Source organism: Octopus sinensis, linkage group LG12 (genome assembly GCF_006345805.1).
Source record: "Octopus sinensis linkage group LG12, ASM634580v1, whole genome shotgun sequence".
NCBI lineage: Eukaryota > Metazoa > Mollusca > Cephalopoda > Octopoda > Octopodidae > Octopus > Octopus sinensis.
Genome location: NC_043008.1, coordinates 7,699,299 through 7,716,798, shown reverse-complemented (window position 1 = coordinate 7,716,798; position 17,500 = coordinate 7,699,299).

Genomic DNA, 17,500 nt, shown 5'->3' with positions numbered 1-17,500 from the left:
TTCAAAAACTTTAAAATTTAGTGGAACTGAGACATAATAATTACGGAGCTGTACCAGGTATATTTTGGTGAATGGAAACTTTTTTACTTCCAAAGTATTCGCTTCTCGGGTTTCCAATGGGCTCAGCTTGGACCGGCTGTTCTTTTTGAGCAAGTCACTTTATTTCCCGTTACTTCAGTTCACTCATATGTAGATACGAGTTGCGGTGTCACTGGTACCCAGCTATATCTGCCCTTGTCTTTGCCTTTCCCTTTTCCACCGGTGGCGTGAAGAAAGGAGGCTGGTATGCATGGGTCAATGCTGGTCTCCCATATACAACCTTACCCTGATTTGTTCCTCGGAGGTGAACTTTCTCGGTGCAATTCCATGGTCATTGATGATCTAACACTATATGTACCCAAGTTCTATCTATAGAAGCATAAATATATTGAGTTTTGAGTTTTACAATGCTTGAATATCTTCTATAGCTATGTCCGTAAGGAAACCAATATTCGAAATCAAGCCCTCAAGCAACTGTCTGCCTTTATAGTTAATTGTATTACATGAAAGAAGTAAGATATGGAAATTGAAGTACTCGTCTTCTAAATTGAATGGGAATTATTTATTATATAAGTAGATAGATGAGTAGACAGCTAATTATAAGCTTGTTCTTTCCTTCGGGGCAAACAACATAATTTCCCAACGCAGAGAGAAATATGCTTTTTAATCATTTCTTTTGTGCTGTTGCATTTTGCTGGTTGATATAATTTAAGAAGAAGCCGCATTGCGGCCTCTTTTTATTAGTTGAAGCCTGTGCAAAAGCAGACACTGAACTTCCTGTAAATATCTAAAATTTATAAGTTAGTGCACTTTTAGTTCATAATCAACAACAGTAAGCACGAATTTGTTGATTTAACTATTTTCTTGAAGCTCATAAAAATTTGCCGGCTTATATTCCTGATCAATCGAATAGCCAAATAGCAAATCGACCCCAGGACTTATTCTTTGTGAGCCTAGTACTTATTCTATCGGTCTCTTTTGCCGAATCGCTAGGTTACGGGAACGTAAACACACCAGCATCAGTTGTCAATATATATGTATATATATATATATATATATATATATATATATATATATATATATATATATATAAGATTGTTTTATATATATAAGATTGTTTTATTTATATTTCCTGAGCTCCATACAACACAATTGTTCGTTTGTTTTCCACCTGCCTTCGTCTTTGTTTATTTTCATAAAGCTTCCCGTATATATAAGATTGCATTGTTTATACCATTTATTCTTTTCAATAGTATCAGTGAATTTTCGAAACATGTGTCGAAAGTAAAAATATTTGATTACACCTGCGTTAACTCCATTTTTGTTCATATATATATATATATATATATATCCGACGGGTTTCTTTCAGTTTCCGCCTACCAAATCCACTCACAATGCTTTGGTCGGCTCGAGACTATAGTAGAAGGCACTTGCCGAAGTTGCCATGCAGTGGGACTGAAACCGGAACCATGTGGGTAGTAAACAAGCTACTTACTACACAGCCACTCCTGCGCCTATGTATGCTTCTAATAAAACTTCCATTCCCGTGAAATTTTCTATGGAAACATTATTTGTAGACATATTTTGTATGAAATAGAATACTTGTGGTGATAGCTGTACTTTGAGCATGCATCCGCAAAGATTGCCTGCTTGCATAAATTAAATAAAATCAGGATCGTTTTCTCAAATTTCCGACATGGCATACGTAGAATCGTAATCAGCATCACCACCATATTCAAGTACCTAAATGGAGATGAAAATCGAAAGGAAAGCAGATAATTGTGAAGGAAATATTTCTTATATAAAACCATGTAAGAGTTAGAATTAGAAAAGAAAAGTAAAAGTATGTGACAAAGTAGTTGACAGCATAAAAGTAGATGTGATTCGATAAAAGCGAAAGATAAAAAAGTTGTAATCGAATAAGTGAGAGAGATAAGAGAAAGAGAGACTTGAAGTGACAAAGCTTACATTGAAAATCAGCAAGATGAGTAGAATGGTAAAATAACGGTGTGGTAGCAATGGAGAATTAACGATAGCTACATTGAAACCAGCGTGAGAAAGAAGTTTGAAATATTCTCTAATATAAACTTTCTAAAGTGTATGATAGATAGATAAACAGATAGACATATAGATAGTTAGATTTAGATATGTATACAGATATATCATCATTTCTCCTCCACTACACATCATTATTTTAATCTGACAATTTTCATTATCTACATCAAAGGGTAAATATGATATTTCTGAGTCTACCATACACAATTCGTTCGACTTTCTTTGTGTCTAGTTTGTGTCTCAGATAATATCAGAGTATCTTTAATTTAGGAGACACATGTAATTTTTCCTGGAAGAGCTCTTAATATACGACTTTTACATGTTATTTCGACAGTGAAGATATAAATTCGAGTCTCACATTGATGCAGTTTGATCTGAGACGGAGAAGAATAAAACGAATTACTATGTCGTTTAACACTCACTTCAGCATTAACTTCACCGTAATATGAATATAAAATTATTTTTTTTTTGTTATTACAATATTTATATCCTCCTTTGATTAGGTTTCAGTCTGCAAGAGATTGCAACATAGTAGCATTTTGCATGGTCGTCCTCACTAAGCAGTGTAGGTTGAAAATGACAATTATAATATTTTCGTGTTTCATTTTTCTCAAAACAATTTGTAGAAAATGCATTCTATTTTGCGTGTGCGTGCGTGCTCATGTTCTGTGTTTCTTTTTATCAATGATTCGTTCCGCATTCTACTGTATTGAACAGCCTACCACGGTGCGAAACTCTCAATAGACTTTGAATTGTTGATATAAAAAATATGCCTATGTTCTCTCTCACTGAGTTCGATATCAGATAAAATCTGCATTTCGCGTATACGTTTGTAAATATATATCTACGTGGGTATAAAATGCATCCTTTCCAAAATAGTGTATTAAAAACATGATATCCGGTGTAGTAGCAATTGTGCTAGTTCACTACCTTACTATTTTAAACGATATTGGTTTCAACTTTTGGCACAATGTCAGTAATTTCAGAGAGGGACTAAGGGGATTACATCGATCCCAGTAGCCAACTGGTACTTATTTTATTGACTCCGAAAGGATGAAAGGCAAACTCGATCTCGGAGTTGTTTGAACACAGCGCATAAAAGCAGACGAGATGCCGCTAAGCATTTCTCCCGGCGTGCTAACGATTCTGCCCCTAAAGGATATTGGCTTCAAATTTTAGCACAAATCCACCAGTTTCGAAGGAGGAGAAAAGTTCATTACATCGACCCCAATACTCGACTGATATTTATTTTATCCATCTCGAGAGGATGGAAAGCAAAGTTAAGCTCGACAGAATTTGAACTCAGAACGCTAAGACGGACCATATGCCGCTATGGATTTTGCTCGCCGTCCTAACGATTGTGCCAGCCCGCCGCCTCCCACTGTCGTAAAAGGTATTACCATCAGTGTTAAGGCGGCGAGCTGGCAGAATCGTTAGCAAACTTAGCTGGCAGAATCGTTAGCAAACTTAGTCGCATTTCGTCCGTCTTCATGTTTTAAGTTCAAATTACACCGACGTCAATTTTGTCTTTCATCCCTTCCGGGTCGGTAAAGTAAGCACCAGTCAATGTAATCAGCTTACCCACCCATCGGGAGACTGCTAGCCTTGTGCCAAAATTTGAAACCATTATTATCGTCAGTGTTAAGATGTGTTTGGCTGTGAATTCAGATTTAATTTCGGAGCTGAATACGTTACATATATGAAGTGTCTATGTTAAAATTTTCTATTGTACACTGCTGCTAATAAATCTTTAAATCTTCCAATATTCATAATTACATTTACGCACTCGCCTTCACGCATACACATACACAATAACCAACTTTCAAATAATTATGAGTTCAGCTCGTCTCCAGATATTTCCCTGTTTCATATATATTACATTATTTAACCTGGTTGAGTTTATTATCTCCGAAAAGATAATAAATTACATCTACCTTATACTTGAGTCTTACAATATTATTAATTCGTCTTCTGTTGTGGCGTATCTCTCTTTCTGTTAATATAATGATGTATGTTACTTTACAGGTGAACTCGCACCTTGTTCGAAACTGGTTGCAAAATATGAAGACCTCACATACATCATGAAGTGAATTGAAAAACGTTGGACTAATTGATATTCATCACACTGTCAGAAAACAGAAATTGACCTAAGGTATTTTGAAAAGCGATATCATCAAATATATCTCCAACATGAGCATCTGGTAGAAACGTTTATTCAGCGCAATTCAAAATGCAATGCAAATTAAAATCTGTTCTTCAAAATGTCTGGAACGGATATGTTTCGGTCTTATGAAAACCCTTCAGCGAAGCGCATTCTTCTCCATAATCACTACTACAATGTTATTGGTATAATAGAATGGTGTTATGTGAAAGTGATTATGAATATGAGCAATATTGCCGGATTTAAAATACCCCAGAGAAACGTTCTGCATGCTAAGTATACATACGATAAGATCTCGCTTAAGGAGTGAGCAAGTTTCGGCCTACTAACTACATAAATAACCTCCGTCAATCGAATATATGTAATTAATAATATACAATATTTGAGTCCCAATCTGATGTTTATTTTGAAGATATAAAACCCCTGTATGTCTTTTCTGTGTTGTACTGTTGATCGTTTCATAAAACTTCTACTTATTTTATCGATTGCAAAGAGAACGAATTTAGTTCACCCGTTGTGTAAGTTGGAGTAAACACAAGAGAATCAAACAAACCCGTGTGATATTTATCGGGAATATTTATCTTCACATGGATTTACTACTAATTCCATCATAATCTACTTTGTCTCATGTCATCAGAAATTTAGGATTTATATTAGGATGTAAGACAGTGTGCAGTGGGAGGGATCTCCTAGTTTTGTAGACTAGGATTTGATCTATATACCTAACATTTAGTATACAGTGGTGTAGCGCGAACTAAACACGTGGAAAAAATGTATTCAATATAGAGTGGTTTGCATGTGAAATTTTGGGGGTAAATTGGTGATATGTGAAGAATATACATGAGAAGAATAACAATGAATGCTGTTCTAACCTCTGTGCCCACATATACGGAGTGAAAAGTATTGGGAAATAACCGGTGATTCAACTGCAAGTTATTCATGGCTAGTGTAGGTTAAAATATCATTTCCTTGTTGTAAATGTGTCATCTGCCGTGAATAACACAGAATAAGATCTGGCTCCAGTGACAGCGTTTCATAAGACATGGAAGAATGAAGAAAACAAATTGTCTTGGAAAATATGGTCAACAATTTATCTATTCTTTATTCTTTTCTTTCTTTTAATTGTTTCAGTCATTTGACTGCGGCGATGTTGGACACACAAAGCACAGACACACAAACATATACATATACATACATACATACATACATACATACATACATACATACACACATACATACATACATACATACATACATACATACATACATACATATATATATATATATATATGGTTATAAAATGAGATAGGGGTTGAAAATTCAACCCACCATGGGATAATATATATCCAATATACTGCCAGATAGGTACCCAACAAGATTAATACATAGATGTTAAAAATTGTCAAACAATCAGTTCATCTATTGTATTATATGGGTAAAGGTAATAATATTACCGTAAATTAATACTACAAAATTAGAGAATGGAGAAACATACTTAAATCAATAAAACATCAACTATCCGATGATACCCAATCAATACTTTAATACACCATTACATATGAGTAAAGGCATTATATAAAATGAGATATACAGTAATAGTAAAAAGATAAAGAGATATAAGTAAAAAATTTTCAAATATAATATGCAATTAAATCAAAACTGACAGCTGTTTCGGCAGTGTGGGCAGTCATACCTCATTTAACCTCTAAGCCATAAAGGCAGGTATAAATGAGGCATTAACAAGGATGCCCCACGGCCTCTTCAGAGAATTAAATTAAATTGTTATAATTGTGAAAAATATAATAAACCATATACATATAAATATAAAAATATAAAAAATTAAAATATAAAAAATAAAAAACTTATACATCATAATGCTACACTTATATAATATAATACTTATTGGTACAATAAAGGAAGGTAAACAGAACAAAATAAAACAAAAATAATATCAGTGTATATACTAATATTAATAAGTACCGATATTATACATATTTGGCTAATAGTTTTTTTAAAAAAAACTAACACATAGGGAGATGAAAAATAATAATTAAAACCATGGTTCAGTTCATAAAATTCTAAAGCTATGAAAGTTAATAAAAATTACTATTAATATTAATAATAATAATAATAATAGATACAGTTAAGTTAGCACCAAGTCCATCCTTTCAAGATCGAAATAACTATGAGTTTAGAAATGCTGATCACTAGGTAAAGAAAATTTAGATTAATTCGATTGGCTATTGGTTTGAAATTTAAATCACAAAAGAAAATTATACGGTTGGTTAGTCACGGAAAAGCCAATATTCACACACGCATCTACAGATCAATCGCACATACACACATAGTTATATGTATATATATCTCTTTATCTTTTTACTATTACTGTATATCTCATTTTATATAATGCCTTTACTCATATGTAATGGTGTATTAAAGTATTGATTGGGTATCATCGGATAGTTGATGTTTTATTGATTTAAGTATGTTTCTCCATTCTCTAATTTTGTAGTTTTATATATATATATATATATATATATAGATATATATATATATATATATATATATTGTTCGTTTGTTTTCCACCTGCCTTCGTCTGTTTTGTTTATTTTCATAAAGCTTCCCGTTATATATATATATATATATATATATATATATATAATATATATATATATATATATTATATATATATATATACATATATATATATACACATATATATATATACATATATTCGACGGGCTTCTTTCAGTTTTCGTCTTTGGTTGACCTGAGGCTATAGTAGAAGACACTTGCCGAAGGTGCCACGCAGTGGGACTGAACCCGGAACCATGTGGTTGGTAAGCAAGTTACTTACCACACAGCCTCTCATGCGCCTATATAATATAATTTAATTTATAATATATAATTTAATATACTTATATGCAATAAGTCGATATTTAGCTGAGATACATCAATCCCTCACTAAGAAAAAAATTGCGCTCCGATACTAGTAGGGAACAATGAAAATCTGGACGAGGTAAATGAATATAGTTGTTTCTAGGAGTTAAAAATGGAAGCGGGAAACAAATGTGGAATATTTCTGTCAGTTTAGGGTAGAATCGGGGAATATCAGAAAGAGGGATTTAGTTAGTTTGGTAGGGATTCTCTTTCAAAGTAACCACACCAAATTTCGATATGGGTATGCGTGCAGATCAGGTGATACATGATGACATATTTTGCGTTTTGAATGTTAGAATTTCAACTAATCGAGTGTGTAAAAACTACTCCGTCGGTAGGGATAGGTGTATATACTTTTTGCTGTTTTTTGCTGCATATTTAACCTGTAACTTGGCAGTGCATTCCTTATGCCTACTCAATTACTGAGCAAATGTTATGGACTTCGCATGTGCGTGTAATTTGAACGGATGCAACGAAGAGAATTATCTTCTTTTTATTATTTTTTACGAATGATTCAGGGTTGAAAACACATTTAAAGCCTGATAGAGCTTTACTCTGGAGAATATACGGCCAATAAGCTGATTACGCCCAGCCAGTTACTTGATGATCAACAATTGAGCACTGACAACAGGGCGCTTGATGTAACACTGGTCTTATATAATTTGGATAGCCAGCGTATTCTTTTAAAACAAGATACGCAGAATGTTCACATCAAAGTTGCTGAGGCTGAAACACAAAACCACACTTCAGCAATGTATGACTATAATTTGACGATAGATGAAACTAAATAAAATCCATTGAAATCTATTCACTAATTTCGCATGTATTATTTCACACGCATTAAATGATCCTCCCAACGTTACACTCTACAGCTATAAGTGCTACTAAAATCACACGTATTGTAATGTCTTCCGAATATGAACATTACGCCTGCAATGGGGCGAAGGCATATAATTAGTGATCCGTAAGGCAATGGCCTCGTCTCATTTTCATGTAGAAAGAGATCTGTAGAATTCAACGATGCTTTGATTCCTGTTACAGTTTACGAATATATATTTTTCTTTTAAGCTTCAAACCTTAATATGACTGTATTCATTGCTGCTACACATACAGAAATCATACAGAAATAACTCGCAAATAAAGTAGATTTACGTAAACATTTGTAATGTAATTTGAAGCGTTTCTAATTTTCCTGACAGCATATTCCCTCCGACAATATTTTAATTCATATACTTTGCGAAACGAATTCAATTACAATGAAATCAGCTATAAAATACCCAGCAGTGTAAAGTTTAGTGTCTTCCACAATAAATATTTTCCTATTTTCTTTTTTTCATTTTTCAATTTGCATTTCATTCGTTAATTGTTCTGCAAAAATGTCAATCCTTATTCATCACAATCGCTATTATTATTATTATTTAAAAGTTCTTTTGGATCTCACGCCTATGATCCAAAATTTAAATGGGTTTATTCTTGAATAAATACGTCACTGCCTGTAACCTCAGATATCCAGAAGTTTTCGAATGATATTCACCATTCCTAAAAAGTAGGCCAGTTTAATATATTATATCTGCTTCTGAAAGCCTTTTTTCCCGTCTACTCGTCGTCCCTAAGGCTCCAATGACAATCACTACTACTACTACTACTACTACTACTACTGCTACTACTACTACTACCACCGCTACTACCACTACTACTACAATTACTACTACTACCACTACCACCATCACCACCACTACTACTACTACCACCACCAAACTACTACTACTACTACTACTACTACTACTACTACTACTATTGCTGCTGCTGCTGCTGCGACTACTAATACTACTATCATTATTATTATTGTTTTATATCTCGGAGCGTTCGGCCTTCTTTGCTCCAGTACGTTCTGTGAGAGCAGACAACAGCCTACCTCAGAGGTTACGCAGGGTTTCTTTCCGCTTCACATTATAAGCTTTGATACTCGGTTGCTCATTATCGTGGGAGACATTCAACATCGAAGCACCAATCTCGAAATACTAGCAGTCCCCGCCGGCAGAGCTGTTTTGCCGGCTTGCTCTGCTCTCATGTCAATTCCGATTTCTCTGACATATTTCTCGAACTTGGCTGTTTATACCCCACCCCCGCTACTTGAATGACAGACACTCTCTTCATACTCCACATTTTTTGCAATTTTATGTTTTAGTATTCTGAACTTCTCAATCTTTTCTAGTTCTTTTTCACTTATGCATGCCTCCTCAACTATTGCAATATCTATAAACATGGTTTCCTTTTTTTCCTTTATCTACCACAACAATATCTGGCGTCTGAGCCGCGATTACGGGGTCACATTGATTTGTAAAATACCACAATATCTTATATTCGTTGTTCGTGGTGTCAATGTAATCAGCTTACCCAACCCAACTCTGTTCCATGTTCGGACCATTTCCGTGCTCTGTCCAGGCCGTATATTTCGCATAGCCTCTAGTGGACAAATTTAGCCATGTTATCGCGCGAACTTTTGTAGTGTCTTGGGACCAGCTTGCTACATTCACTCACAATAAGTGGGACTGTTTCGTTTCTGCTGCCGCACATCCTACGATCTTATCCATTTGGATCTTGGTGTAATTAGTTCTCAGAGCATGTTTCTGGGAGCTGCATATCAATGCCTGAGTGCCGCCTTTCCGATCACTTGTTCTTAGCCATCTCCAAGTGTTGATCTTGACTTTTCCTTCGATTTCTCTGAGATAATGTCCATGCAGCTATTTCATGTCCCAATTGTGAACTCTTTCTTCTTCATCTTGTTTCTTAAATGTTTGTGGGTGTATCAGATTTTCGGCAGATATTTTATTGTTAATTTTAATAACGACAAACAGGAATAGATTCTGCTGTTTGAAGGACCATCTCAGAATGTTCTTCACATTGGCAACACAGATCTTGCATCCTATGACGCGTCTTCCCACTCCCTGTTCCTAGATACCTACAACCTGTCAATATTGCTTTGGTAACGTAGTTTCTTGTTAATTGGTATCACTTTTCTGATTTTCCTGTCCATCTCCTCAACTTCGTTCTTTATCCGCATAACACCTGCGCCATCTCACATTAAGGAAACGACTCATGTGCATCTCTCTCCCTCTCTCTCTCATTATCTCTGTATATATATATATATTATATATATATATATATATATATATATATATATATATATGCATATAAACCTGTATGTACATACATACACAGATACGTGCACACACATCTCTCTCTACCACTCTCTTTGAATATATATGTGTGTGTGTGTGCATATATGTGTGTATATGTATATATATATATATATAATATATATATATATATATATAATATATATATATATATATATATATATATATATATATATATATATATACCTATATATATATATATATATATATATATTTGTAAAAAATGAAGTTCGAAAATACAATTTTTAATTTTTATATATACATTATAACATGTTTCAGTTCCTGAAATGAACCTTATCAAAAAAAGTTATATATAAAAAGAGACAGCTCATGCCGTCAAACACAAGAAATTCATTTATAATACACAACGGAGTCAGACATCTTAGAGTTCATGTATAGTTGATATATAGTTCATGTATAGTTGATATATAGTTTGAAGTATATGTTCAAAGTGTTCGATGCAGTGGCCCACGGTGGCGATACGTATTCAATACAAAAAACAGATCAAAGTGGTGGCAAGCGGTCAATACAGAAGATTGATGTTTCCGAAAGAGCGAGGAATTCCTTTTTACCTTAAGCAATTGTGATGACCCATGGTGGAAGTTCGCTGGGTGGTTCTTGTGATTTTTTGTGAAATGCTTGGTTTTATAATGCCTGTTAGGTGGTCAATCTAGCGTAGCGTGACGTCATCAATGTTTTGACCAATCGTTTCGTTAGGTTGCTTTAATCAAGTGGAACGGGGCGTCATCATTATTTTGACCAATCGCTGCATTATAACTCCCTCTTGTTTGTTTCCTGTCTTGACCAGTCGCTTCGTTAGTCAAGCATAGCGGGATGTCATCCAGATTCTGCTCAATCACGACTTATAGCTACATTAGATCTACCCCCTGTCTGTACTTGTTAGGTGACTATTCAAGCAGAAAAGGACGTCATCAATATTCTGACTAATGACTGTCCCCTGTTTGTATCCTGTCCATTCTAGCAGAGCTAGACGTCATCAACTTGTTGACCTGTATGTACATACATACACAGATACGTAGATATATAGATATACAGATATATATATACCTTGAATAACAATGTAAATGTATATTGAATGTAATTTCCACCTTTGTCTCGCTTTCACACCACCGAATCTCGGTACCCGAAACATACAATTTAAACATACCTAACATACCTACTCACTTTTATCCTCCTATTAACATTTCACCTGGTCTGATTGATGTCAAATTTATTCATTTACCCCATAAATTTGGTATATATAATCATGACAATACACCTTCTAGTTTATCTTCATCTGCCGGAAGTGTTTTGTAGCTTTTGTTAGCTTATTTGATTTCGATAACAGCAACAAGTATTATGTTATCTCTCGTTTCATGAGAATAACTATTATCGGTTATATCCACTAATCGTAGGTTTTATTCTTATCGTAAACACATTTCCCGCATCCAAAATCATAGAGTCCCTGTTTTTATGATCCTTCTTCAGTTAGTGTAATGAATGAAAGCGGGGCCTTGAATTTTTAAGATCCCTAAATTTAACCATGCCTGTTTTTTTTTCTTAATATGGTCATGTCGTTTAATTTTTGTCAAAGATTTTCGGTATATTTGCTGCACTTCCAATTCTGGAAAACTTTTCTTTATCCTAATAAATAGGCGCAGGAGTGGCTGTGTGGTAAGTAGCTTGCTAACCAACTATATTGTTCCGGATCCAGTCCCACTGCGTGGCATCTTGGGCAAGTGTCTTCTGCTATAGCCCCGGGCCAACCAATGCCTTGTGAGTGGATTTGGTAGACGGAAACTGAAAGAAGCCTATCGTATATATGTATATATATATATATATATATATATATATATATATATATATATATATATATATATATATGTGTGTGTGTGTGTATGTGTGTGTATGTGTTTGTCTCCCTAGCATTGCTTGACAACCGATGCTGGTGTGTTTACGTCCCCGTCACTTAGCTGTTCGGCAAAAGAGATGGATAGAATAAGTACTGGGCTTACAAAGAATAAGTCCCGGGGTCGATTTGCTCGACTATAGGCGGTGCTCCAGCATGGTCTCAGTCAAATGATTAAAACAAGTAAAAGAGTAAAAAGAGTAAAGAGTATGAAATACCTTACCTCAAATGGTTGACGAGTAACATTTTGATTCCATCGCATCTTTCTCGTTATCGATAGCGTTTAACTGATATTGAAATATTTGCTCATTTTGCTTTAACAAAATCTTCCATTACTGAGTGTTCTCGGCGCTGAATGTGGCGGGGAATTTTCAGCCCCACTGGCGATATAAACAAGAGTACATGAGCACCAAAGGCCAATGGTAGAATTTCTCTCATGTTAACTACCATAAAGTTCTAACGACGAAGCATCCACGTTTAAGTATGGATAGGTATTACTTCTTGGTATTAATGCTGTCTATTTCGCTAATAACTATCTGTAGAGTATATTACAGAGTGTCTTTCGCTTACACACACACTCATACACACACACACATACACACACACACACACACACACACACACACATATAGATGTATATATGTATATATGTGTGTATATATTCACTTGCAGTTTACTACTACATTCAGTAGTCAATGCATCTACGATTCAACAGGAAAAGTTGTTCTAGATCACACTTTTTGCTACATTCTTTGTATAATATGGATACATCTTTTCACGCTGTGAAATGGAATGTATATATATATATGTATTTTTTATGGTTTTGTAATATACAACATAAGAGGTGCTTTATTTTTCAAATATCATTGACGGATATTGATAATTCTATGTTTGACCAACACATTTAAATTAGCCAAATGGTGTGGAAGATTGTACCAAATATACCGACAGAAATAATGTTGCGGTTGCCAATATATATATCTTTGCATCAGGGTCACATAATATATTCACATGACCCTTTTTGTAGTTGTAATTAACGAACCAGTTGCATATAGAGCAGTTACATAAGTAATCTTGTATCGAAGTTTATCTTTCTATACTGTAGGAGTTACTGTTACAATATTTGATGAATCGTATTGTCTCAGAAAATAAACAACGCGCAGGAGACATACGTTACATGCATCTGAGATATCATTGTATTGAGGTATTGAGGGTGAGTCGGAATTTCGATCCTGCTCGTTCCCTCTCACGCCTTTTTTTTTGGAGGGGGGGGGGGGGGTTGAAATCATCTTGCACTTAGCGAAATAATTTAGCTACATAAATGCCCTTTTTAATGGGTATATATATGATATCAGCATTTTTCTGCTGGTTTGTACTCAAAGCGATCTCACCTAAATTTAACCGACATTCTTAAGAGTATTTTATTCTTGAGGTGCTGAAAATATATGCAAAGTTCAACAATAGCAAATAAGTGGCCTGTTATCGAATGACAAATGTAATGGCCAACATTGATAACTGGAATGTGACACTCCATTTTCACTTCTTCTTTCTCCTTCTGATATTAAAAAAAAACAGTGAGGCGTCAGGTGTATAATCTGTATGTGCTGCATCGTATAATTGCAATTTTGCCCTACAAAAGAGCAAATGCGCCAAAGCCAGCCATCGATTTCTGATACAAAGGTGAATATAAAAAATGGTTTTATTCTTCTAAAGTAGTGATTTCTAGTCTTAATCTTGCAGTTTTATTCTCCCACTATTATACTTCAAACTTTGTCCAAGGATTACTTGAAAGCTGGATAATGCTGCTATTATTCGAGATCACCCACATAAAATTGCACTGCATACCTCTGCATGTCATTGCACTTCCAAGCCAAGCGAAAATTGAATGCCATTATTAAACTGCTAAACATGTTTATATGAACGAGAAAAATCTCAGCGAATTTACCATGTGCAGCATATAATTTGCAGGCCATATACGAGTGGAAAGTAGAATATGAGCTCGCCTCCCACCACCGCCACATAATCTTGAATCGGATTTTCTCATGTATTATCCTTAAGGGAAAATCGCTGAGATGAAATTAATGATCTGTTTACTCCTAATTCATAATATCCCAAATGTTATTCCAAAATCCGTGGCACGTTCATTCATGGAGTTAACGCAACGCTAATCTATACACATCCGATCATCGTGTTTAATTTTAAAATATTGGTTGGCATAAACATCTCATTACATTCTTTATTAGTAACTCTTAAATTATGATATTAATCATTACAAATATTAAGAATCGGTGTGAAGATTTATTCTTTCTTTGAACCACCAAATCCTATTCCATATTCACAATATACAGCTTAACCCGGACATTTTAAACTTAACAAATCTTGAGTTCTAGTTGCACCAATGCCATTCAGAGAAATATAAAGTGGCAGAAACTCACAATGGGAGAAGGATGAATCCCAAGACCTGCACCAGCTTAAATTAACTTTTTGTAGATAAACAAACTGTAAAAAAAGTTGAAGCTGACGTCAATAAAACTTGAAATTACAGTGAAATAACTATTGAAACATTTTGCTATCTAGTGCATATATTAGTTAACAACGAGTAAGGAAAGCGAATATTTTGAGAATCTCCTGTTAAAACAAAATTGGCTCGAGCCCTTATCATTGAATATGTGAATGATTCTTCTCTATCTATTAACTTGACGTTGCCGAGCTGAACGACCTGGAACAGTGGTTCTCAACCTGAAGTCCGAGTATCCCTGGTGGCCCGCAAAGGTAGTACTAAGAGTCCGTGAACTAAATTCAAAATTCCATATATATATATATGTGTGTGTGTGTGTGTGTGTGTATGTTTGTGTGTGTGTGTGTGTGTGTGTGTGTGTGTGTGTGTGTCTTTTGAGGTTCAGTGTAGAAATTTCGCTTACTTCATACTTTCATGCTCGCAGAAGGAGATGGATAGGTGTAAAGTTTCTGGGTCAGTCTATGTTTCTGAATAAGTTCATTGCCCTATGAGCAATTTCCTTAATAACCACAAACAATTTTTAAATTTAAAAAATTCTTCTATCTCTTGTGGATTAAAACAGGACACGTAATGGTCGACGAATCTGACATTCATTTGGCACTTTGTATTTTTACTTACAGTCGCTCTGAAGTCAAGTAATAATCTCAAGCTCGGAATATGTCCACACAGAGCTTATGATAATTCCCGTGTGACGTCAACTTCAGCAGCGAAGATATAACTTTCTTTATTTCAGCGTCTACATTTCTCTTTTTGCTGCTGCGTAATACCTCTTCCGTTATTTCTTTACGAATAAGGAACTCATTAACGAATATCCTTCATTAATTTGAAACAATTTCTGAACATCATCTTCCGTTTTTCTTTTATCAGAGTTCACCATTTAGACAACTGCACAGATATTAATTTGCTTCAAATATTTTGAATGGTAAATGACTTTTAACATTATTCAACAAATTTTTCTAATAATCCTCCTTTCAACTTTTCTCCCTTCTCTGTAAATCTCGAAAATGCAGATTTAATATTGTAAGGTTATCGATTCTGAAGTGTCATAATCCCCAGTGTAACTTCATCCTCCAACACAACCATTAATTTCGTTTAAAGAAACATTGCTATACAGCCACTTGTAGGAAACAACATTTGTACGGTCCATTGACTTAATAACTTGAAGAAGGGATCAGAGGCAATAATTGCTTTTTAATTCTGCAATCTCTACAGAGCTAATTAATTGTTAAGAAGCAAATATGCCTTCAAGATATGACGAGAAATTTTAAAGACATCTCTCTGGTTGTGCTTTTGCTCTGTTTGAAGAAAAAGCCACAAAACTATCTCTGAAGTTTACATAGATTTTTTGGGTCTCTGCACGTTAGAGTTTACTGAAGAAAATGTACTATTATTTATTTTTGTTCCTCGATGTTATGACTTTGCAGAGGAAGCCACCTGAACTTATAAGGGTAAAAGCACAACTCCTTGATTAGTGAAGTTGATATATTGAGGAATCTGATATGTTTGTAGGCCAATATATTCTCATGAATAGTAAAATAGAACACACTGTATTTATTTGGATTGTAAACACCCCCTTAAATAAAATCTTAAGATTTTTAAGATCAAATTTATATTCCTCCCATGGTTTAACCGCTGAAGTATGTGCAATTTCACGTTCCCGCCATATTACTTATTGAAAATGCTTCACGATTTTCTAAAACACTACGGCTAAACCACATTTGCCTTTATATTAAATCCCGCGTATTTTTCAATCGTTTTATAAATTGAATACGACACATAGCTTGCTGCATCCATTAACACCGTTTTACCTCTGTTAAGTGTGCCACATATACACATGTAACGTTATCCCTAACCCAAATTCTAGTGGTTTTTGTTTCACATTTAGTGATATGAACGATGTTCTTTAATGCAAAGTAGTGCAGTTTGGCATATCAGAATCATTTCTTTTAAATGTATTAAGCAAATCAAAATTTCTGGGCCACACAAATATGAATATAGTTTGATAAAACTTCCATCTTACTTGATACCATTTTCCTGTCTAAACACCATGACAAACACGCGTACGCATACACTCAGAGACAAATACACACAAATAGATACAAATACAGACCACTCATACTTGTATGATGACAGGTTAGCGTTTATATTTCAATTAAACGTCTCTACTTCGCGATTAAATCAGAAAATTTGGAAGAGAACTTTCATCAATTAACTTGACGTATTAGCTATAGCAGTGAAATGTTTCAAACGTGTTACTCTAAAATAAAATTGAGACACACATTTGATCATTTTTTCTAAGTTGGCCATTGAAGTGAATGAGTAGGAACAGAAAGCCTTTTATCACAACTCTTTATCAAGGCTGTCCTTGTCTCAAACGACTGCGTCTTCATCATTATCATCAACAGCACAAGCAACAATATCAACAGCAACAGCAACATACCTGCTTAGATTCTGACAGCTCTCTTTCAAATTTAAACGCGTACAGATTTCTGAGACACCGAGTCTCCTTCGATTCATTGAAGACGTCATTCAAGTATTTTGCAAATATATTTTCAAAAACGAACAACATGAACAGCAATGGCAAATTTTGTGAGTGTTGAAACTATCACAAAGCGTCATCTACAGAAGAAAAGAACATTTCAGTTCAACACATGCGAGAGAAAAAATATTATGGTTGC